The sequence below is a fragment of the Capricornis sumatraensis genome, chromosome 4, assembly GCF_032405125.1.
Source record: "Capricornis sumatraensis isolate serow.1 chromosome 4, serow.2, whole genome shotgun sequence".
NCBI lineage: Eukaryota > Metazoa > Chordata > Mammalia > Artiodactyla > Bovidae > Capricornis > Capricornis sumatraensis.
This window is the reverse complement of record NC_091072.1, coordinates 68874136-68898011: the sequence shown is the minus strand read 5'-3', so window position 1 is coordinate 68898011 and position 23876 is coordinate 68874136. Positions and strand designations below refer to the sequence as shown.

The 23876-nt window shown below is 39.4% G+C and overlaps 1 protein-coding gene across 2 annotated transcripts in view; it reads left to right on the top strand.

The window, feature by feature from the left end:
• The first annotated feature begins 518 nt into the window (after positions 1 to 518).
• The window catches only part of CEP83 (centrosomal protein 83), a 137479-nt gene continuing 114121 nt past the window's right edge, over positions 519 to 23876 (top strand). For both annotated transcript variants that reach the window (XM_068970943.1, XM_068970942.1), the window contains exon 1: positions 519 to 665. The gene's annotated coding sequence lies outside the window, so the exon portion shown is untranslated. The remainder of the gene's footprint in view (positions 666 to 23876) is intronic.

Below are 23876 nucleotides of genomic sequence, written 5' to 3'. Positions count from 1 at the left end.
TGGCTCCCTGCAGCAAGTGCCGGCCCCCGACTGTGCGCTCCTTTCGCCTGTGGGGATCTTGGCGACCCCCAGAGGCCTCTCGGGGTGCTACCCGGGCCTGGCGTTCCCGCGGTTGTCGGCCGCAGCTCCCGCCTCGGGCCGCTCGTCTCCTCCCTCTAACGGCCTGAGGCCGCGGCCGGCGTCCGCTGCGAGGGTGACGTCGGCGTGGGGGCGGGACTTCCTGCTTCGCGCGCCCTTGGGTCTCGGTACCGAGTCAGCTCCGTGGGGTTTGCGGGGCGGCGGGCCCGGGGTGCCTTTCCGGCCGGACTTCGGCGCCGGCCCCGGACCCCTGAGAACGCCGGTCCGCCGAGGAGGAGCGGGGCTTTTTTCCATCGCCGCCCTCTCTGCCTTTGGAGCTCTCCCGAGACACCCCGCATTTCCCTAGGGTCGGGAGCCCGAGGGGCGCGCTCGGCTGTCCGGCTCCTGCTCTTCAGCCTGTGCCACGAGCGGCAGCCGAGACCTGTCAGACGTGACGGGCTGGGCCGGCAACCCGCGTGCGGGACCGCCTCCCGTAGCCCCAATGCCCCGGCGGGAGGAGAGCCGTGAGGGTGTCCGCCTGGCGAGTGCGGCCAGAACACCGGTCACTGTTTTCTGTGCGCACGTTGCAAGGACCGTGTGTGAGTCTGGTAGGTAACGCTGCCTTGTCCGTGGCTTGGAATACTCATGGCTTTTTTCTTCACGACTTGCCCTTGAGTTCTTTTGTTATTTTTCTCGTGGAGCAGTTGGAGAGGGTGTTAGAAAAGTTAGCTGGGAGAATGTTCTGTAGCCGATTGACTGCACGTGAAACTCTTCATGGGGCTTTTTGATGTACTCCGGCGTGGTGCTTGTGTAGCCCGTTTAAAAACTGACCAAACGTGTGATACATCTAGTTTCGCTTGCGAAAAAACATGCTCCCGTTTTCGTTGACCCTGAAGACAATTCTAGCAGTGATGTTGGCTGTCATTACAGAGATAACGTTAGAATATGTGAGTGCTGGGCTTTAATGGACATTTTGATATGCCCTTAGTGTCCAAATTTTGATCAAAATAAACGGGCACTTGGCTTTTAAAATGCCCCTTCCAAGTGTTTTAAAAGCCTTTGGTCACAAAAGTTGTAATGATGAAACTGTCTCAGTAAAATGTTGATGTCTAGGATAACACGAAACTTGTTTATAGTTTCTCATATATAGTATATAATTCATACTGGGTTCAGACTATGAGCATAAAATACTTGAGTAGATCTAAAACTGAACAGGTTGTTAAAGCATTGCTCCTGTTACCGAGCAACATCTCTTGTAAACAAGTCTAATACTCAACTAGAATATAATTAAATGTATGTATCCTACAATTATCTGGATTCAGAATTTTCTAAATTCAGGGGTTCAGTCTGTAGGTGGTTGCAGTTCATATTCACCTTTTGTATTGAGCTGCGATTTCAAACTCACTTTGTTTAGAATTATTAGATTGCTTTAAATTTCAGAGTTGTGTAGAACTCTCCAGAGAGTTAAAAGTGAATTTGAGTTACATCCTTTGGTTTTTTCGGACATAGGAAGTCAGATGTTCCCCTCTGAGTATTTTCTAACCAGGTGAAGTGTGGTTATATTTAGAAATTTTATCAAGTAGTAGAGTAATACCAATTTACGGTAACAGCATTGGGAGATTGAAACACTAACTGCCCACAGGTGGGTTTTAAACCTTGGTTTAGCCAATAATCTCACTCTTCTCCACTCATTGAACCCTTAATGATATAATTTGTTTGGCAAGTAAGGTGTACCTGGGGGATACTGTGGATTTGGTTCCACACCACTGCAGTAAAGCGAGTCACATAAATTTTTTGTTTTTATTTTTCAGAGCATATAAAAGTTGTGTTTACACTATACTGTAGTCTATTAAGGGTGCAGTGTGTGTTATGTCTAAAAATATACATATCTTAATTAAAAAGATACTTAATTGCTCAAAGTGATGACCATTGTCTGACAGTGCGGAGTTGTCACAAACCTACAATATGTAAAAAAAATTGCACTGTTTGTGAGGTGCAATACCATGAAGTGCAATAAAATGAATTATGCTGGAAGGTAGTTTTTAGACCACTTTTGGGATGGTATTGAATACATTAACCCATCAAGTATGGGAAAAAGGTGAGAACACCTGAGACACACTGAGAGAATGACTTCTTTGAAGTCGGACTATTAGTGAAGGGAATTGGAACTTAAAGTTTTGTTATTTACATCATGCCCTGACTATTTCAAAAATCTCTAGACTTTGTTTTAGTCTTTTCCCTCTTTCCTTTCCTGTATACTGATGTTAAAATAATGAAATTGTCAAGAATTGGGCAAGATGAGCAAAGGAGAAAAATCCAGAATGACTCATACATGTTGTGTGATAAAATCCTTAGTAGTCAGAAGTCAGCATTTTGTCATGGGAAGTTATAATTGAAGAAGCCTAGAAGAATGAAATCCTAACAGATTAGTGAATGGTCAGAGTTCTTTGTATGTGTGGTGTTTTCTAGGTGCTGTCTCTGCCTAAAGTAAATGAGTTTTATTTTAACTTTGTCATACGTAATGTATTAGGCTCAGCAGGTGATTTTTTAAAGTTGTCTAATCTGTGTAAAAATGTTCAGAAATACTCTTTCCTGTTGACTGAAGTTCACATTCCTTATCTGAACTCTTCAGAATTTCGTCACACTCTGCCTTTTCAAGCTTATGTTCTTTATAGGAAAGCTATCCTCTGACCAGACCATCCTCTAAACCTATGTGCTTTCTCCTTTCCTTACCAGTCTTCATGGCTTTGTCCCTACCTGACCTGATTTCTTTCCTTTCCTAAAATCTAAATAGTATGCTCTCTATAAAGTTCGACTCTGTAGGGAGGAAAAATTCTCTACCCTGTTAGGGTCTCTGGCTGGGCCTAATAATTAAATTGATATAGATTAACAGAACAGTATACAGGTTTAAAAAAAAATGTTTTTTTCATGTACACGGAGAATGAAGACTGGAAAAAATGACCAGAGCAGGCAGCTTTTACAAATCTTCCTCCACTTAGAGTGGTGTTACCTCCCCTATCGTAAGCTGATGCGTTTAATATACCTAACCTACCCAGTTACATCATACCTTAGTCTACCCTGCCTTAAACATGCTCAGAGGACTTATATCAGCCTACAAGTTTGGGCAAAATCATCTAACATGCAGCCTGTTTTATAATAAAAAATGTTGATTATGTCATGTAACTTAGTGAATACTGTACTGAAGGTGAAAAATAGAATGGTTGTATGGGTCCAGAATGGTTGGAAGTGTATCAGTTCTTTACCTTCTTGATTGCTGGGAGCTGCAGCTCACTGCTGCAGCTGCCCAGAATCACGAGAGAGAGGGCTGTACTGCATATCACAGGCTGGCAAAAGATCAAAGTTAAAAATTCGAAATGCGGTTTCTACTGAATGTGAATTGAAAGTGAAAGTGTTAGTGGCTCAGGTGACCCCATGAACTGTAGCCTGCCAGGCTCCTCTGTCCATGGAATTCTCCAGGCAACAGTCCTGGAGTGGGTGGCCATTTATTTCTCCAGGGGATCTTCCTGACCCAGGGATTGAACTCAGGTCTGCATTGCAGCTGGACTCTTTACCGTCTGAACCAGTGAATTGCTTTTGCACTATTGTGAAGTCAAAAAGGTCCTAAGTTAGAGATGGTCTATATCTTTTAGACAAACTAATTTGTGAAAAATTGACAAAACAGAGTTTTGGGCTAGGAGGCACAAATTGGAGAAATGACCAGGAAGATAACGGTTAGTTTAACAAGTTGGTACAAATTTCTTGGCTTTGATTCATTCACTGTCGCTGGTGATAAGAATGTCTTCCTTCCTCCTGGTACAGGGAGGGCACCTTTCACATGGGAGTTTTATCTCCTGCCTTCTGGAGGAAAAAGGACGGTCTGAGTGCTCCTCTTTCATCTGCTGTTTCTCGGGTGCCTTTAACTCCGTCAGTATACCCAAGGGGCCGATTTTGTGGTAACATGTACTGCACTCCACCTCTGAAGTTCTGCAGAATGTATTTATCAGTCCTGCTTACTTGAAACTTCATATTGTATTGTTATAACATTTCTGTGTATCTCTTACCCTCCTAACTAGAGATGATAAGCTCTTGAGGGGCAGAACATCAGATCTCAGTAAACTATATCCTTAGTCTTTTCCGAATAGGAGTTGCTGAATAAATGTTTATTAGAGATGAGGAATGTGTATTTGTACTCCTGTAGTGTAGTGCAAGTAAACGAAAATCTTCTGAGAGCAACTGAGGGAGAAAGGGCCACTGTCAGCCATAAGGAAGGGGATTAAAAAGAGGGGACTCAACTGGAATTGAGGTAAAGTTTCTGTTCCTGGAAAGTATGAACAGTTGAGAATTTCCCATGACATTATTAGCTGTAAGGACTCCCTCAGGAATGCTGGCACTATTTCCCTAGTGGTCTTGGGAGTTTGGTCAGTTTCCTAGTTCTTCTTTAGTAGAATCTGGGTTTAAAAGAAATAATTCCCCCACTCCCTTTCCTTCCTTTCCTCTTCCCTGCCCTCTTCCAGTCCTCTCTTTCTGTTTCCTCATTTTGTCCCTTTCCATTTTAGTGTTTACCTAGTAAAGACTTAATTTATGAAATTATGTTAGTATTTTCATTTGGCCCTCATAAATTAACAGTTCTCTTAAGTTTTATATTTTTCTATCAGGACTGCCTCTCTGGGTCCTGGAAAGATCACAGACTCTGTAGTCTAGCACTATTTTTTTTTTTTTTTTTAATGTTTAACTGAGCTATAATCCAGAAAGAAATTAAAGCCATGAAGTGTCCAGTTATTTGTTTTCTGAATATTGTAACTTCAAATCACTTTTGGGTTAAAATTCATGGAGTTAGGAGGAACCTAAACCTAGCTATTCTCTTTTGGAAAACATTTATCACTCTCAAGATAGGTCTTCAAATAAATTCTAGGTATTTTAATAGTTTTGCTGTAAATCTTATATCTGATACTATGACAAAGAGTCATTTTAGTTAAAGGTATTAAAAAGTTGAGTCTCAGAGTCCTTTTATAAATCTTGGTTTAATTCAGTTGCTTCTTAGTGAGCTGGCTGTCTTACCTTCTGAGTTGTTGCCCAGTAACATGATTGTGGTCGAGCATAGCAACCACTGGCAACGTTAGCTTTGGGCTACAGGGATTTTCCCAATGAAGTTGCAGTGCCTATCTCTAGTGTTCACATTCAGTCTGTTTTTTTTCAACTGAATCACATTAAGGGAGACAAACTGAAATTACCTATGATATAATTACGTATTTTTTTTTTTTAGTGCTGACAAATTATAGCATTCATGTTTTCCACATAGAGATGCAAGATAAACATATATTGAATTGCATGTGAAGAACATGTGAAAAGACTGGTTCAATTAAAGATTATTCTAGACAGAAAAAAACTGGTAAATAATCATTAATATCAGAGTTCTCTACAACTGATATAGCCAGCCAGAGCTGGAATGGATGAAGTTGAAATGGTTCTTCGTTAGATAACATTTTAATATTACTTTTAGAGGTTCATTGAGAGGGTAGATCAATAAGCAGGACTTGATAGGCACCCTGATTTTGTGGGAAGAGAATTATGACTCAGGCGACCACAGCTTGACTAAGTCACTTAACCTTTCTTGGCCTATTTTCTCACTCGAAAAAATATATTCCCAAAGAATTCTTTAAGAAATTATATCCTTCCAATTTAAAGCAAATCTTATTTCCTCTGTTCTTTGGTTTAGTCAATATTTGAGTGCCCATTATGTGTCTTTCACTATGCTAGATACCAGAGTACCAGATTGTGAATAAGACATAGTCTCAAGCAGCTTTGGTGGGAGGAATGGATAATTATTTGTAATATAAATCCAGTAAATAAATAAGAGTGTGTTCAAATGGCAACCCGCTCCAGTATCTTTGCCTGGAAAATTCCGTGGGTGAAGGAGCCCGCACAGTCCATGGGGTCGCAAAGAGTCGGACACGACTGAGTGGCTTCTCTCACTGGGGGCATGTAGGGAAGACCACTGGCCTAGACCTGCAGACGTGACACACTCTGATTGAGGAATGCCCCATTTGAATTCTGTAAGAGTTATCTGAGAGTGGCCTGGAGGGAATTAATCAGACAAGCAAAACCGGAGTTTCTCTGAATTGGAGAGAGAGAGTCAGAAGTTGTCAGCCATGGTAGTAGTTAAGATCCTGGGTGTAGACAGGGGCTGGTGAACATCAGCATGTAATGAGAAGGTGGAGTAAAAGAATAGGGAGCAAAACCAGAGAAGGCAGAGTTTTGGAATGCAGGCAGGGGATGTAGATCACACCTTATTGTTTAAATGGAAGCTGCTAGTCAAGAAGCACAGAGTGGCTATGTAAATGTAAACTCATCAATGCAAAGATGATCTCTACAAAGATCTGGAGTTGCAAATGCGGTAAGTCTTTGTGTTAGCATCGTATCAGAGATGAAGAAGTACATGTTTTGGGGCCTGAATCCTGAGATTGAAAATTAAAATCTTGGCTCTACCAATTATACTACCTGCTTGGCTTTTTGGAGAAGTTATTTTAGGGTCCTCAAAAGGTCTAAAAAGAAGTTATTTTAGGGTCCTTAGTGTCTTCATGTGTAAAACGATAACTTTTTATCTACAAAAGTCACATGGATTAAAAGATATATGTTGTAATGCCTGACTGAGTTACAGTGGGCACTTGTTAAATGTTAACTTCTATCCATTCCACTGTTACAGATTCTTCTAAACACTTTTCTTTTCTGCCTGTTCTCCCCACTTCTCCACCCTCATTATAATCTTTTATCCTTTAAGATCCACTAGAAGTCCTGCCTTTTCCTTGATACCTTTCTTTACAGATGGTAATTCCAAATTTTCTATAATGAAATGAACATATTCTTGTATCCCTTAGAACTTTCTTATCCTTTTATTATTAACTTTAGGAGATTTTATTGACTCACATATAAGAACTCCACAGATAGGTGATTCTAGGATTGTCAAGTCAGTGACATCATTAGAACCTGGATTCTTTCTTTTTTGCTTGGCTGATTGAACTTAGGCTTGATTACAGAAGTCCAATCATCGCATTTTCTAAAGTTCAAAAGACATAACTTCTCTACCCGATTGTAAGCATACAATTCAGTGTTTTTTAGTACATTTGTAGAGTTGTACAGCCATCATCACATTTTCATTAAACTCCCCCTATCCATTTCTCTCAGGCTTGTTTGCAGTCAATCCACTGCCTACTCCCACAAGCCAATTACGTGCTTTCTCTATACATTGGTCTTTTCTCCACATTTCATATAAATGGAATAAAAATACATACATAAATGTCTTTTGTATCAGACTTCTTTCACTTAATATTTTTGAAGTTCATCTGTGTAGCATGTATCAGTATTTTGTTCTTTATTGTTTTCATATAAATGCTCACATTCATTCATCAGTTGATGGACGTTTTGGATTGTTTTCATTTTTCAACTATTGTGAATAATGCTTCCATGAAGGTTTGCATAAATGTTTGGGTGAACACATGTTTTCATTTCTCTTGGGTAGAGTCCTTGGAGTGGAATTGCTGAGACATATGGTAAGCTTATAGGGTATATTTGGTTTTTGTCCCTAATTGCTGACACAGAGCTCCTAAAACTTTTGGAATTTCCTGAGTGATATTCTTTTGTTACTCTTTTAAAAATATATACATATATTGTTAAAGTATAGTTGACTTACAGTGTTGCAGGTGAACAGCAAGGTGATTCATTTACACACATATTATTTTTGAAATTATTTTCCATTATAGGTTATTATAAGATATTGACTATAGTCCCCTGTGTTCTACAGTAAACGTTTGTTGCTTTGTTGTTGTTCACTTGCTAAGTCATGTCCAACTCTTTCCAGTTCTATGAACTGCAGCATGCCAGGCTTTCTTGTCCTTCACTTTCTCCCTGCATTTGCTCAAACTCATGTCCATTGAGTCAGTTATGCCATCCAACCATCTCATCCTCTGTCGCTCCCTTCTCCTCCTCCCCTCAATCTTTGCCAGCATCCCTTTCCCAGGGAATTGGCTCTTTGCATCGGGTGGCGAAAGTATTAGAGTTTCAGCTTCAGCATCAGCCCTTCCAGTGAATATTCAGGGTTGATTTCCTTTAGGATGGACTGGTTTGATCTCCTTGCAATCCAAGGAACTCTCAAGAGTCTTCTCTAACACCACAGTTTGAAAGCATTAGTTCTTTGGTGTTCAGCCTTTTTTATGGTCCAACTCTCACATCCATACATGACTACTGGAAAAACCATAGCTTTGACTATATGGACCTTGGTCAGCAAAGTGATGTCTCTGCTTTTTAGTACACTGTCGAGATTTGTCATAGCTTTTCTTCCAGGGAGCAAGCGTCTTTTAATTTCTTGGGTGCATTCACCATCCACATTGATTTTGGAGTCTAAGAAAATAAACTTTGTCACTGTTTCCACTTTTCTGCCATCTGTTTGCCACAAAGTGATGGGACTGTGATCTTAGTTTTTTGAATGTGGAGTTGTAAGCCAGCTTTTTCACTCTTTTACCTTCATCAAGAGACTCTTCAGTTCTTCTTCATTTTCTGCCATAAGGGTGGTGTCATCTTCATATCTGAGGTTGTTGGTATTTCTCCTCGTAGTCTTGATTCCAGCTTGAGCTTCGCCCAGCCCGGCATTTTGCATGATGTACTCTGCATATAAGTTAAATAAGCATGGCGACAGTATACAGCCTTGATGTACACCTTTCCCAGTTTTGAACCAGTCCATTGTTCCATGTCTGGTACTATCAGTTGCTTCTTGACGTACATACAGGTTTCTCAGGAGGCAAGTAAGGTGGTCTAGTAATTCATCTCTTTAAGGATTTTCCACAGTTTGTTGTGATCCACACAGTTTGTTGGTTGTTGCATATCAATTTTTTTTTTAGTTAGAAATTTAGTATTCTATTCGTACTGAATCAAACAAATGGAATCAAAATGTCATAAATTTTTTAGTTAGGCAAAAATTCACAAGTTTTCTAAAATATATATGGTATACATATTATTTATATTTATATATATGAAAGCTTTTCTATTATACTTGATAAAGGCTTGAGAAAGAACATAAAAAAAGATGGAGAAATTGGAAAATAAACTAAATGAAATGGGAGCACTGAATATGAAAAAGAAAAAGTGAAACAAACTAGATAAAAGTAAAAGATCATCATATAGTCTAGTTGTTTTTAAACATAGCTGCTCATTAGACACATATCTATCTGGAGCTTTGGTGAAAAAGCAATTCCTCAGCATTTGTATTTTTCAAAAAACTCCAAAATAATTCTCATATGCATCTGGATTTTAGAAAATGATTACAGGTTTTTCTATTAAATGGTAATTTTGGTGATATAGAGTTCTATATTACTTTTCTGTTGACCAATCATGATACAATGGTATTGAGTGAGTAATAGTTAAATGGTGAAAGATGTTGATCAATTTTCACACTCAAGAGCCAGACAAAAAATAAAAGATAATTAAAATTGCAAGCCATAATGGGAACATGATTAACCTAACAGTATAAAGTAATTACATACAATTTGGAGAGTCAGGCAGAGCGGTGTGGTGAGTAGAAGTGCATGCGGGCGCCTGTTTTTATCTGCCCAGCCAGTCTGTGTCTTTTGGTTGGTGTGTTTAATCCATTTATATTTAAGGTGATTATCAATATATATGATCCTATTACTGTTTACTTAATTGTTTTGGGTTTACTTTCTGTAGGTCTTTTCCTTGCCTTTTGTTTTCTATTTAGAGATATTCCTTTAGCATTTGTTGTAAAGCGGGTTTGGTGGTGCTGAATTCTCTTAAGCTTCTGCTTGTCTGGAAAACTTTTGATTTCTTCATCAAACGTGAATGAGAGTCTTTCTGGGTAAAGTGTTTGTGGTTGTAGGTCCTTTCCTTTCATCACTTTAAATGTATCATGCTTTTCCCTTCTGGCTTGTAGAATTTCTGTTGAGAAATCTGCTGATAGCCTGATGGGTGTTCCCATTTATGTTATTTGTTGTTTTTCCATTGTTGCTTGCAATATTTTATCTTTGTCTTTAATTTTTGTCACTTTGATGATTATCTGTCTTGGTGTGTTCTTCCTTGCATTTATCCTGCCTGGGACTCTCTGCTTCCTGGACTTAGTTGACTATTTCCTTTCCCATGTTAGGGAATTTTTCAGCTATTTACTCTTCAAATATTTTCTCAGGTTCTTTTTGTCTCTCTCCTTCTGGGACCCCTGTGGTGCATTTAATGTTGTCCCATAGGTCTCTTAGACTGTCTTAATTTCTTTTCATCCTTTTTTCTATGTTCTGCAGAAGTGATTTCCACCATTTTGTCCTCCAGGTCATTTATCTGTTCTTCTGCTATTGATTCCTTCTAGAGTATTATTCATCTCTGTTTGTTTGTTCTTTAGTTCTTGCAGGTCTTTCGTAAACATTTCTAGCATCTTCTCCATTGTTTTCTCACTATCATTATTCTGAAATTTTTTTCTGGAAGGTTGCCTATCTCCACTTGAGGTAGTTGTTTTTCTGGGGTTTTATATTGTCCCTTCACCTGGGACATAACTTTCTGCTTTTTATCCCAATTAACTTTCTGTAATGTGGTTTTTGTTTTAGCCACTGTGGGATTGTGGTTCTTCTTCCTTCTTCTGTCTGCCCTCTGATGGAGGAGGCTCAGAGGCTTGTGTAAGCTTCCTGATGGGAGGGACTGGTGTTCGAAAAACTGGGTCTTGCTCTGGTGGACAGGGCCTTGCTCAGTAATCTGTAATCCACATTATCTGCTGATGGGTGGGGTTGTGCTCCCTACTTGGTACCTCCTGGGCTTGAGGTGACCCAGCCCTGGGATCTGTGTGCTCTATGGTAGGGTTAATGGCGACCTCCAAAAGAGTTTATGCCAAGGGGGACCTTCCCAGACTGCTGCTACCAGTGCTGTGTCCCTGTAGTGAGCCCCTGCCAACCCACGCCTCCACAGGAGACCCTCCAACACTAGCAGCTAGGTTTGGTTCAGTCTCCTGTGGGGTCATTCCTCTGGGTCTTGGTGTGCACCCTCCACGGCTGGAGTCTCTGTTTCCCTCAGTTCTGTGGAACTCCTATAATCAAATCCCACTGGCTTTTAAGGTCAGATTCCCTGGGGGTTCCCAGTCCTTTTATAAAACCCCCAGGCTGGGAAGCCTGACATGGAGTTCAGAACCAGTTTTGTGGGTCACCTGTCTGGCGGGTATGGGATTTGATTTGATGGTGGTTGTGCCTCTCCTCCCATCTCTCTCTGGCTTCTTTTTTGTCTTTGGACACGGGGTATCTTTTTTGGTAGGTTCCAGCATTGTCTGTCGATGGTGGTTCAACAGCTGGTTGTGATTTTGGTGCTCTTGCAGGAGGAGATGCGTACATGTCCTTCTGTTACGCCATGTTGAACCGGAGACCCATTTTTTTGTTGTTCTTAATGAGCCCCTTTTGATCACACCTAAGTTTATGCTAATGTGGTTTAGAAGGGGTCTTTCGATCCTCAGAAGGGACAGGTCACCAGAAAGACCATGTGATGAGACCGTTGAAATTTTCAGCCTTACTCACTAACTTCTGGGAAGAGGGAAGGGAGACTAGACTTCTATAAAAACTCTTGAGCAATGCAATTCTGAGAGTATCTCAATTGATGAACACAGGTGCTGAAAGAGTGGGTTTCCCTGAGGGGAGAAGCTCTGTGCCTCTTTCCCCAGACTTTGTACCATGCAGCCTTTGCATAGGGTGCTCCTGAGTCGTATCCTTTATAATAAGGCAGCAGTATTAAATTGTTCTCTTGAGTTTTGTGAGCCATTTTAGCAAATTATCAAACCTAAGGAGAGAGTCATGGAACTCCTGACTTTCAGGTGGTTAGTCAGAAGTATAGGTGGCAACCTGGGACTCACGACTGGTGTCCAAGGTGGGAGCACCACCTAAAGTGGGAGCATCATCTGAAGAAGTGGGACTTACGACTGGTGTCCAAGGTGGGAGCACCACCTAAAGTGGAGCACCACCTGAAGAAGTGGGACGTATGACTGGTGTCCAAGGTGGGAGCACCACCTGGACTGAGCCCTTAAACTGTGGGGTCTGCACTACTTCTGGGTAGTTATTGTCAAGACTGAATTAAATTTTAGAAGTCTACAGTTAGTGAATTGGTTGATGGGAAGAAAACTCTACAGAAGTGTTCTAACAACGGTTGAGAATGTGGTTTTTTTTTGGTGTGTGCGTGTGTAAAATTTATCATTTTTGGCTTCTCTGGGTCTTCATTGCTGTGTGAAGGCTTTCTCTAGTTGCAGTGAGTGGGGGCTACTCTGTAACTGCGGTATGGTGGCTTCTCATTGTGGTGGCTTCTCTTGTTAGGGAGCAATGGCTTAGCTGCCCCTGGGCATGCTCCTGGGAATCTTCCAGGAGCAGGAATCAAACCCGTTTCCCCTGCATTAGTAGACAGATTCTTGACCACTGGACCACCAGTGAAGTCCCCAGAATTTATTTTTAATCTTTTCGGAAACTGCGAAATTTTGTTTTCGAAAGTGACCAGTTACATTCCCATCAAACTTGTACAAGGGTTCCAGTTTCTGCACATTCTCATCAACACTTCGTATCATCTGTCTTTTTTATTATAGCCATTCCACTGAGTAACTGTTGCTGCCAATCAGTAGACTCCTGATTTTAATTTACATTTCCCTTAATACAAATGATGTTGAGTTTTTCATGTGCTTGTGTGCTAGTCACTCAGTCGTGTCTGAATCTCTGTCTCTCTTTGGATTGTAGCCTGCCAGTCTCCTCTGTCCGTGGGATATTTCAGGAAAGAATACTAGAGTGGGTTGCCATTTCTTTCTCCAAGGGATCTTCCTGACCAAGGGATCGAACCTGCGGTTTCCTGTCTCTCCTGCATTGCAGGCAGTTTCTTTACCTGCTTAGCCATTGAAAAAGCCCTTTAAATATGCTTATTACCCATTTATAAGCCTTTGGTGGAACATCTGTTTGAATCTTCTGCTAATTTTTTAGCTTTTTTTTTTTTTTTACTGAGGTGTAAAAGTTTCTATATTCTGGATAAAAGTTTGGTGTTTTTTTTTTGATAAAGGTTTTTTTTTTTATCAGATTTAGAGACTTTCTGTCAGTTTATGGCTTTTTTCTTACTGGTGTCTTTGAAGTGCAGAGTTCTTAATGAAGTATAATATATCATTTGTTTCTTTTATGGCTTGTATCAGTATATCAATATTTTGATATTTGAGATGATTGGATGGCATCATCAACTCAGTGAACGTGAATTTGAGCAAACTCCAGTAGATGGTGAAGGACAGGGCAGTCTGGTGCTGTAGTCCATGAGGTCTCAAAGAGACAGACACAACTAAGCAACTGAACAACAATAATGGATATTTTTGACTTTGTGTTTCAAAACTGCATAATTAAGGGTCACAAAGATTTCTGGGTTTTCTTTTAGCTCCTTCATTTAGATTTGATTCATATTGAATTAAATTTCTTTTTTATTTTTATGCCAAGTGGCTGCCAATTTGTCCTAGAACCATTTGTTAAAAATGCTGTTCTTTTCCCCCTTGGATTGTATTGGAGCCTTTGTTTAAAAAAAAGAAAATCAGTTGCCTATAACTTGAATTTATTTCTAGAGTGTTAATTATATTTTGTCTATATCCCTGCACTTGAGTACCATGCTGTCTAGATACCTGTAGTGTTATATAGTATAAGTTTCAAGATGGGTAGTGTTAAATCCCCTAACTTTTTCAAAAGTGATTCTAGATCCTTTCTATTTACATAGAACATTTAGGATCAGTTTATCAATTTTTACAAAATTTCCTGGGATTTGATAGAATTTTCATTGAATCTATAGATCAACATGGGAAGAATTGCTAACTTAAAATTGAGGCTTCCCATTCATAAACATGTAATGTCTCTCCATTTAAATCTTTACTTTCAACACTTTAAAATTTTCGGTATATAAGTCTTGTATTTCTATTAAATTTATTCCTAAGAATTTGATCATTTTTGGTTCTAATGAGAATGGAGTTTCCATAGTTTGATTTTTAGATTGTACATTGCTGGCACATAAAACATGCAGTCAGCTTTTATATATTGTTTTTACATAGGTAATCATGTCTGTGAATAAAATATTTCTACTTCATTTCTAGTCTGAATGTTGATGCATTCGTTTATTTATTTTTGCCTTATTGTGTGGGTCAGACTCTTCAGTGAGAGGATGAATGTTCCTGGTCTTGGGGGGAAAATACACAGATTTTTACAGTTAAGTGTGATGTTACCAGTTTCTGGAGCATGTTCCTATCCCGAGTTTTCTTATCCAGTGTTGTTTATGCTGTTACGCAGAATTTGGCAGCTTTTGTGAATAAACACTTCAGTTTGTTGAATGCCTTTGATTGAATTCCAGAGCACTGATATGGCTGTTTTTATGACTGTTCTGTGGAAAGGATTTGTTGACCTGTTCATTCAGTCAGGCTGGAAATAGGAGGTCTGTTTTTTGATTTATGTATGGTATTCTTCTCTCAGGAGGATAAATTTTTTTATATTACTCATAATCCTCTGCACAATATTAGACATTTATTGATCACTCCAAATGTACATGAATTAAATTTCATGATTTCCCTCAAGCCTCAAACTATAAGGCACTTGGGTTTGGGGAATTCTGAGCTAGTTTCTTGTGTTTCTTATCCTTTTGATCAGTGGAAGAAACTGCTTACTGTTCATTTAGCAAGTGTTTATTAACTACCTTCATGTTCTAGCTATTGTTTAGGGTTTTGGGGGTATAGAGATGGCTAAGACCTAATCTTTGATCCCAAGGAGGTCTTTGCCTAGTGAGAGAGATTGGTATACAAATAGTTGATTGTATTGTGGTAGAGTACATACATTGATAGCGATAAATTTGTGGCATTCTGGAAGAACTCTTAAGAATTCTTAACTCAGAATGGATTGGGATAAATGGAAAAGGAAGACATCCAAGCAAAACTATCAGAAGGAAAGAATGACTGAACATAAAAGTGAGTGAAGGGTGAGATTAGGAGATTGAGTTCTAGGTAGAGAGATCAGCATGGGATGAGAAAAAGCATGGTATGTTCAATGAACTAAAAGCAGTTTAATGTTGTTAGGACAGAACTACATATGAGGGAGTTGTAAGAGATGAGGATGAAAGGGTAGAGAGGGCCCAGATTGTGGAGGGTTTTGTATATTATATTAAGAAGCTTGGATTAACCTTTATTGATCAATTCTGCAAAACTGAATGGAAAGTACTTCAGGATTCTGTCAAGGTGTGGTTTGAATTTTGTTTAACTCCATTTCCCAAAGCCATAATAAAGGACATACACAGTATATATATTTCAACTGTGGTGGATAGCTGGATTTTAAAACTCAAGATACCAACAGCATATTAACTGATAAAGAATAAAAGGTCTGATGTATCTTTAAAATAGTGTTATGACCTTAAATTTTTTTATTATTAATATATATGGATAAAAATGACACAGTCTGTTCTAATATAGGATTCTATAGGATTTAATTTGAAAAAGAAGTTTAATTGGTAATTATTAAACTGTTATTGTAGATAAAAGGCATTATATTGATAATGGAATTATAAGTTGAGTTATAGATATGGTTAACTTTATAAAGTATGGATCTGATGCTGAAAAGAGCTACATTTAAAAAATTGTATTTTTGAGTTTATTGCATAAACTTGCACAGAAGGGAATGGATTTGAGATCTTCTGGGTGTTTTTACGAAAGTGGGAGATAGAATTTCAAGTCTTACACTCTTTAATATTTGGTCACTGTTTTCCAGTCTGAAAGGGAGAGACTCCCTCCCCCCACCCCCCACCGCCACTCTAGTCTTCAAGTAGACTTGGAGGTTCCTCTCCTTTTTCCTCAAAAACATTTTCCCTCTGATTATAAACATAATAACCTGTGTTTGTTGTAAAATAAGAAAAGTACAGGAAATCAAATCCCTTATATGATTATACAGTGGAGGTAACAAATAGATTTAAGGGATTACATCCGATAGACAGGATCTGAAGAACTGTGGACCGAGGTTCGTAACATTGTACAGAGGTGGTGACCAAAACCATCTCAAGAGAAAGAAATGCAAGATGGCAAAAGTGGTTGTCTGAGAAGGCCTTACAAATAGCTGAGAAGAGAAGAGAAGGCAAAGGAAAAAGGGAAAGATATACCCAACTGAATGCAGAGTTCCAGAGCATAGCAAGCAGAGAGATAAGAAAGCCTTCTTAAGTGAACAATGCAAAGAAATAGAGGAAAACAATAGAATGGGAAAGACGAGAGATCTTGTCAAGAAACTTAGAGATACCAAGGGAACGTTTCATGCAAAGATGGGCACAATAAAAGACAGAAATGGTACGGATTTAACAGAAGCAGAAGATATTAAGAAGAGGTGGCAAGAATACACAGAGGAACTACACAAAACAGACCTTAATGGTCACCCTGACGATGTGGTCACTCATCTAGCGCCAGACATCCTTGAGTGTGAAGTCAAGTGGGCCTGAGGAAGCAGCACTGTGAACAACACTAGTGGAGGTGATGGAACTCCAGCTGAGCTGTTTCAAATCCTACAAGATGATGCTGTTAAAGTGCTGCACTCAATATGGCAGCAAATTTGGAAAACTCAGCAGTGGCCACAGGACTGGAAAAGGTCAGTTTTCATTCCAATCCCAAAGAAAGGCAATGCCAGAGAATGTTCAAATTACCATACTAAAGCATTTCACATGCTGGCAAGATTAGCTCAAAACCCTTCAAGCTGGGCTTCAGCAGTATGTGAACTGGGAACTTCCAGATGTTCAAGCTGGATTTAGAAAAGGTGCAGGAACCAGAGATCAAATTGCCACCATCTGCTGGTTCAGAGAAAAAGCAAGGGAATTCCAAAAGACTACCTACTTCTGGTTCATTGTCTACACTAAAGCTTTTGACTGTGTGGATCACAAGAAACTGTGGAAAATTCTTAAAGAGATGGGAGTACCAGACCACCTGACTTGCCTCCTGAGAAACCTGTATGCAGGTCAAGAAGGTCAAGACCTGTGGCAGGTTAAGAAGCACCAGTTAGAACCGGATGTGGAACAACAGACTGGTTCCAAACTGGGAAAGGATTATGTCAGGGCTGTGTACTGTCACCTGCTTATTTAGCTTATATGCAGAGTACGTTGTGCGAAATGCCAGGCTGGATGACACACAAGCTGGAGTCAAGATTGCCGGGAGAAATATCAACGCCCTCAGATATTGCAGATGACACCACCCTTATGGCAGAAAGTGAAGAGGAACTAAAGAGCCTCTTGATGAAGATGAAAGAGGAGAGTGAAAAAGCTGGCTTAAAACTCAACATTCAAAAAACTAAGATGATGGCATTTGGTCCCATCCCCTCATGACATATAGATGGGGAAAAAATGGAAACAGTGACAGACTTTTATTTTCTTGGGCTCCAGAATCACTGCAGATGGTGACCACAGCCAAGAAATTAAAAGACACTTGCTCCCTGGAAGAAAGCTATGACAAACCTAGACTGCATATTAAAAAGCAGAGACATCACTTTGCCAACTAAGGTCCATATAGTCAAAGCTATGGTTTTTCCAGTAGTCATGTGTGAAGTGAGGGCTGGACTGTAAAGAAGGCTGAGTGCCAAAGAATTGATGCTTTCGAACTGTGGTGTTGGAGAAGACTCCTGAGAGTCCCTTGAACTCAAAGAGACCAAACCAGTCCCTCCTAAAGGAAATCAATCCTGAATATTCATTGGAAGGACTGAAGCTGAGGTTGTATCTCCCAATACTTTGGCCACCTGATGCGAAGAATTGACTCATTGAAAAAGACTCTGATGCTGGGAAAGATTGAGAGCAAGAGGAGAAGGGGATGACAGAGGATGAGATGGTTGGATGGCATCACTGACTCAGGGACATGAATTTAAGCTAACTCCAGGAGATAGTGAAGGACGAGGAAGCCTGCTGTATTGCAGTTCAGGGGGTTGCAAAGAGTTGGACACGACTTAGTGATGCACAATGACAGGAAATGCACAAATAATAAAGGCAAGCATATGATTCAGAGATAATCTTATTAGTATTTTTATGTCTATCTTCTCTTTTTTCCTCTGCATATATAGTAATGTAAACATGCTTTTGCAAAATAAGGGCTGTACAACGTTTTTATAATTTGTTTTTTCTTCTTTTGTAACATTTATAAAAATTTATTAAAGGGCTTCCCTGGTGGCTCAGCAGTGAAGAATTAGCCTATAATGCAAGAGGCTGATTGCATTATAGTCTCTATAGTTTTGGGCTCCAGAATCACTGTATGGGTTGGGAAGATCCCCTTGAGGAGGGCGTGGCAGCCCACTCCAGCACTTTTGCTGGAGAATTCAGTGGACTGAGGAGCCCGGGCAGGCCACATTCCATAGGGCTGCAAAGCATCAGACATAACTAAAGCAACTGAACATGCATATGTAATGTTACTAAGTATTCTTTCATAATTTTTCTTTAAGAAAAAGTTAACTGTGACATCATCTGGGCCTACAGATTTCTTTTAGGAAAATCTTTTTTCTAAAGTTCATAATGTTTATTTTTAAAAATAGCTTTATTGAATGTAATTGATAATAATAAAGTATACCTTTTTAAAAGTAAACAATTTTAAGTTTTGTTATATGTATACACCTGTAAAACTATTACCACAATCAAGGTATTACATATATTTGTCACACCCCAAATTTCCTTATGTTGTTTTGAGATCCTTCCCTCCTTCTGCCCCCTCCACCAGCCAGTCATTTCCATTCCGAGGCAACCACCAATTTGCTTTCTGTCACTAAGGTTAGTTTGAATTTCAGAGAATTTGATATAATAGGGGCTTCCCTGGTGGCTTAGAGGGTAAAGCGTCTGTATACTCATTTTTGTTTAGTTTTTTTCACCTAGCACAGTTATTTTGAGATTCACCCACATTCATGCATTCCTTTTATTACTGAGTAGTTCCTTTGTGTGGATGTATCACAAGTTGTTTACCTCTTGTTGGATCCATATTTGAGTCTCATAAATAAAGCTACTTCCACCATGTGTGTAAAAATATTTTTCTCTTGCATGTTTACCTATAAATGAAATGACTGGATTATGTGGTAAGTGTATGATTAATTTTTAAGTAACTTCCAAGTGTTTTTCCCAAACGGTTTTCCCATTGTACATTCCCGTTAGCAGTTTATTAACAACTGCAGTTTCTCTGCATTCTAGTTAATACTTGGTGTGGTCATCCTTTTAAAGTCTAGCCATTCTAATAGGTGTATAATTAGTAATATTGCATTGTGGGTTCTTTTAATAAATGTTGGACCGTGCTGGGTTTTGTTGCTATGCAGGCTCTTCTCTAGCTGAGGCGGGAGGCGGCTACTGTCCAGTTGCGGTGCACAGGCTGCTTGTGGTGGTGTCTTCTGTTGCGGAGCTCAGGCTCAGGAGTTGTGGTGCGTGGGCTTTGTTGCCTTGCAACATGAAATCTTCCTGGGCCAGGGACTCAACCCGTGTCCTATGAACTGGCAAGTGGAGTCTTCACCATGGGACCACCAGGGCAGTCCCTGCATTGTGTTTTCAGTTTGCCCTTCACTAACGACGAAATGATATTTAACACTTTTTCATGTGTTCAGTTAACCATCCGTGTATCTTCCTTGGTGAAGTGCCTGTTCAAATCTTTTGCCAATTTTTTTGTTTTGTTTTGTGAAGTTGAGTTTTCTTATTATTTTGACAATTTTTTAATTCTGGATGCAAGTCCTTTATCAATATATGGTTTGTAAATTACTCCTTCAGGCTTGCTTATCTGTTCCTTTAGTATCTTTTTTCTTTCTTAATTTTAAAGTCCAGTTGGTCAGTTTGTTTCCTCTAATGGATTATGCTTTTGGTATTGTATCTAAGAAATCTTTAACTCAAGATCAAGATGGCTTCCTATGTTTGATTTTAAGAGTTTTATTGTACTATGTTTTGTGTTTGCATTTTGAGTCCATTTTGTGTACAATGTGAGGTAAGACTCGACGTGTGTTTTTACACATGGATCGGCAGCTGGCCCAGGACCATTTGTTGACAAGACTGTCCTTTCTCCATTGAATTGACTGTGCATATTTATCAAAAATTAATTGACTAATGTATATTTGGGTCTGTTTGTGAATTTGACTCTCTTTCTGTGTCTGTCTTGGTATGAATGTCATACTGTTTTGATTTCTGTAGCATTTTAATAAGTTATGAAGTCAGGTAGGGCAAATTTTCCAACTTTTTTTTTTTTCAGAGTTTTTGTAATTCCAAGTCCTTTTGTTTTCACATAAATTTAAAACTGACTTGTTAGTTTCTATTTTTTAAAAGTCTGCTGGAATTTTGAATGACATTGCACTGAATTTGAGAGAAATAAACATCTTAATGTTGAGTAATTTGATCCATGTATATAGTATATCTTGCTATTAAATATACTTTTTATAGCCTGTTTATCCATTATAAATTGCTCTGTGATGTAAGCATCATGGAGGCAGGGATCTGATTCTGTCTTCCACTCCTGTTGGCTCTTTGCATGCATGTTCTCAATAAACATTTATTAAATGATAAATGAAGAAGGCTCCTGAATGTAAATATTTGTGAACATCTCTTGATTAATTTCTTAAGAGTACTTCCTACATGTGAAATTGCTAGGTCAAAGGATATGTTCATTTTTAAAGCTTTTGATTACCAGACACTTGCCTAGAATTCTTTTTGAAAACAGGAATATTTTGATTGATAAATATCAGAAGGCGTGTATAATTGATTGGCAAATGATGTTCTTAATGATATTCTCCCTAAGCTTTCTCTTAAATTACACTGTTAGCCTATGTGAAAGTAGGATTCACATCACAGAAATTTTGTGGATCACTTTTATGTCATTACCTCAGTTTACTGGAATTGGGAGCTGTGGTGATAAACAAAAATGAAGATGATTGTAGTTTTACCTTTGAGGATCTCAGTCTCTTTGGAAAGATAGATTACTTAGTTATAAGTTAATGAAAGGGAAAATGCCTGTGTGATAGAATTTAGAATAAATACTGTGAGGCAAGCACAAGGAAGGTAGAAATTTATGGAGCAGAAAGATGGGCACAAGCTATTGCTTACATTCACTTTTAGAGTTAACTATAAGCTCTGGCAATAGTTTTATGGTTATTCAGATGGTAGAATTTTAGGTTTAACTCTGATCTTGATTTGTGGATTAGTTGAAAAGATTTAAGAAGGTATTTTAATTTGACATATGAAAAATACTGTGAAGGTAAGAATAGGCAACCCATGTATGAGAGACAAACATCTTAATTTGCTCTAGCAAATGGGTCCTGTGGGGCAGCAACATGAAACTGTTTGCATTTGTAAGGGGAGTTGGCTAATGCAGGGCTTTGAGTTTGGCTGGGAAGTGTAGGTTTGATCCAGTAAACAATAGGAAGGATACTGAGTGACTTCACTTTCACCTTTCACTTTCATGCATTGGAGAGGGAAATGGCAACCCACTCCAGTGTTCTTGCCTGGAGAATCCCAGGGACGAGGAAGCCTGGTGGGCTGCCGTCTATGGGGTTGCACACGGTCGGACACGACTGAAGCGACTTAGCAGCAGCAGCAGCAGCAGCAGCGTAGTAGGCGTTACAATAATGGCAGCAGTATATAGAGGATTGTCCTCGTAGATATTTGTAAGCTATTGTAAGGATGAGGAAAGGCCAAAATCCAGGACACTGTTTAGGTTTTTATTAAAATAAGCCAAATATAAAGTATTTGAGATTTCTGCACTAAATGGTGATGGTAAAGAGTGGTTAAAATCAACAGACAGGTAGACAGGTAGGATTAATTATTACTGATAGGAGAGGGGGAATAGTTTGTGTGCTAAGAAATAAGGGGATGGTAGTAGTAATTTTTTTTTTTTTTAATTTAAGGAGGAAGGTGGAAAGTTTGAAGTTAGCGAGTTTCATTCTTATTATGCTGAGCTTCCACTGTAGGTGGGACATGTGGTAAAGAGTTAGCTCTGGAAGAGAGAGTGGGTATGAATTTGAGTGTCATTCAGATAGATAGATGTACTGGGTTGGTCAGAAAGTTGGATGTAACGGGAAAACCTGAAAGAACTTTCTGGCCAACTCAGTAACACATCAGGCAGTGAGAGAGGCAGCTTGACTTCATCAGACTAGAGATTCTCATGGTGACTAAGCGAAAGAACATACGTATTAGGGACAACAAGAAGAATCGGAGATAGGAGGTGATCATGGTGTTAAAGACACTAAGAGAGAAGAATATTTCAAAGCAATTATTAAAGGTGATTGTGTGCAGACTGCATTGATAAGGTTTATGTTTACTAGTGTTTAGCATAGTTTAGTAAATAAACATAGTAAACTCTTGATGAAAGGTAGTTTACATTATTCTCTTATTTATCAGATTAATATTGAAAATTTTCATGTTATTATCTGTTCAATTGGTAATTCAGTTCAATTCGGTTGCTCAGTCGTGTCCACCTCTTTGTGACACCATGGACTGCAGCGTGCCAGGCCCTCCCTGTCTATCACCAGCTCCCGGAGCTTACTCAAACTCATGTCCATTGAGTCGGTGATGCCATCCAACCATCTCATCCTCTGTTGTCCCCTTCTCCTCCCACCTTCAGTTTTTCCCAGCATCAGGGTCTTTTCCAGTGAATCAGTTCTTTGCATCAGGTGGCCAAAGTATTGGAGTTTCAGCTTTAGAATCAGTCCTTCCAATGAATATTTAGGACTGATTTTCTTTAGGATGGACTGGTTGGATCTCCTTGCAGTCCAAGACATTCTCAAGGGTTTTCTCCAACAACGCAGTTCAAAAGCATCAATTCTTCGGCACTCAGCTTTTTTTTATAGTCCAACTCTCACATCCATACATGACTACTGGAAAAACCATAGCTTTGACTAGAACGACCTTTGTTGGCAATGTAACATCTCTGCTTTTTAATACGCTGTCTAGGTTGGTCATAATTTTTCTTCCAAGGAGCAAGTGTCTTTTAATTTCATGGCTGCAGTCACCATCTGCAGTGATTTTGGAACCCCCAAAATAAAGTCTGCCACTGTTTCCACTGTTTCCCCTTCTATTTGCCATGAAGTGATGGGACCAGATGCCATGATCTTCGTTTTCTGAAGTTGAGTTTTTAAGCCAACTTTTTCACTCTCATCTTTCACTTTCATCAAGAGGCTGTTAAGTTCTTCTTCGCTTTCTGCCATAAGAGTGGTGTCATCTGTATATCTGAGGTTATTGATATTTCTCCTGGCAGTCTTGATTTCAGCTTGTGCTTCATCCAGTCCAGTGTTTCTCATGATGTACTCTGCATATAAGTTAAATAAGCAGGGTGATGATATACAGCCTTGATGTACTCCTTTCCCGATTTGGAACCAGTCTGTTGTTCCATGCCCAGGTCTAACTGTTGCCTCTTGACCTGCATACAGATTTCTCAGTAGGCAGGTCAGGTGGTCTGGTATTCCCATCTCTTTCAGAATTTTCCATAGTTTGTTGTGATCCACGAAGTCAAAGGCTTAGGCGTAGTCAATAAAGCAGAAGTAGATGTTTTTCTGGAACTCTCTTGCTTTTTTGATAATCCAATGGATGTTGGCAATTTGATCTCTGATTCCTCTGCCTTTTCCAAATCCAGCTTGAACATCTGGAAGTTCATGGTTCATGTACTATTAAAGCCTGGCTTGGAGAATTTTAAGCATTACTTTACTAGCGTGTGAGATGAGTGCAATTGTGCGGTAGTTTGAGCATTCTTTGGCATTGCCTTTCTTTGGGATTGGAATGAAAACTGACCTTTTTCAGTGCTGTGGCCACAGTGGATTTTTCCAAGTTTGCTGGCATATTGAGTGCAGCACTTT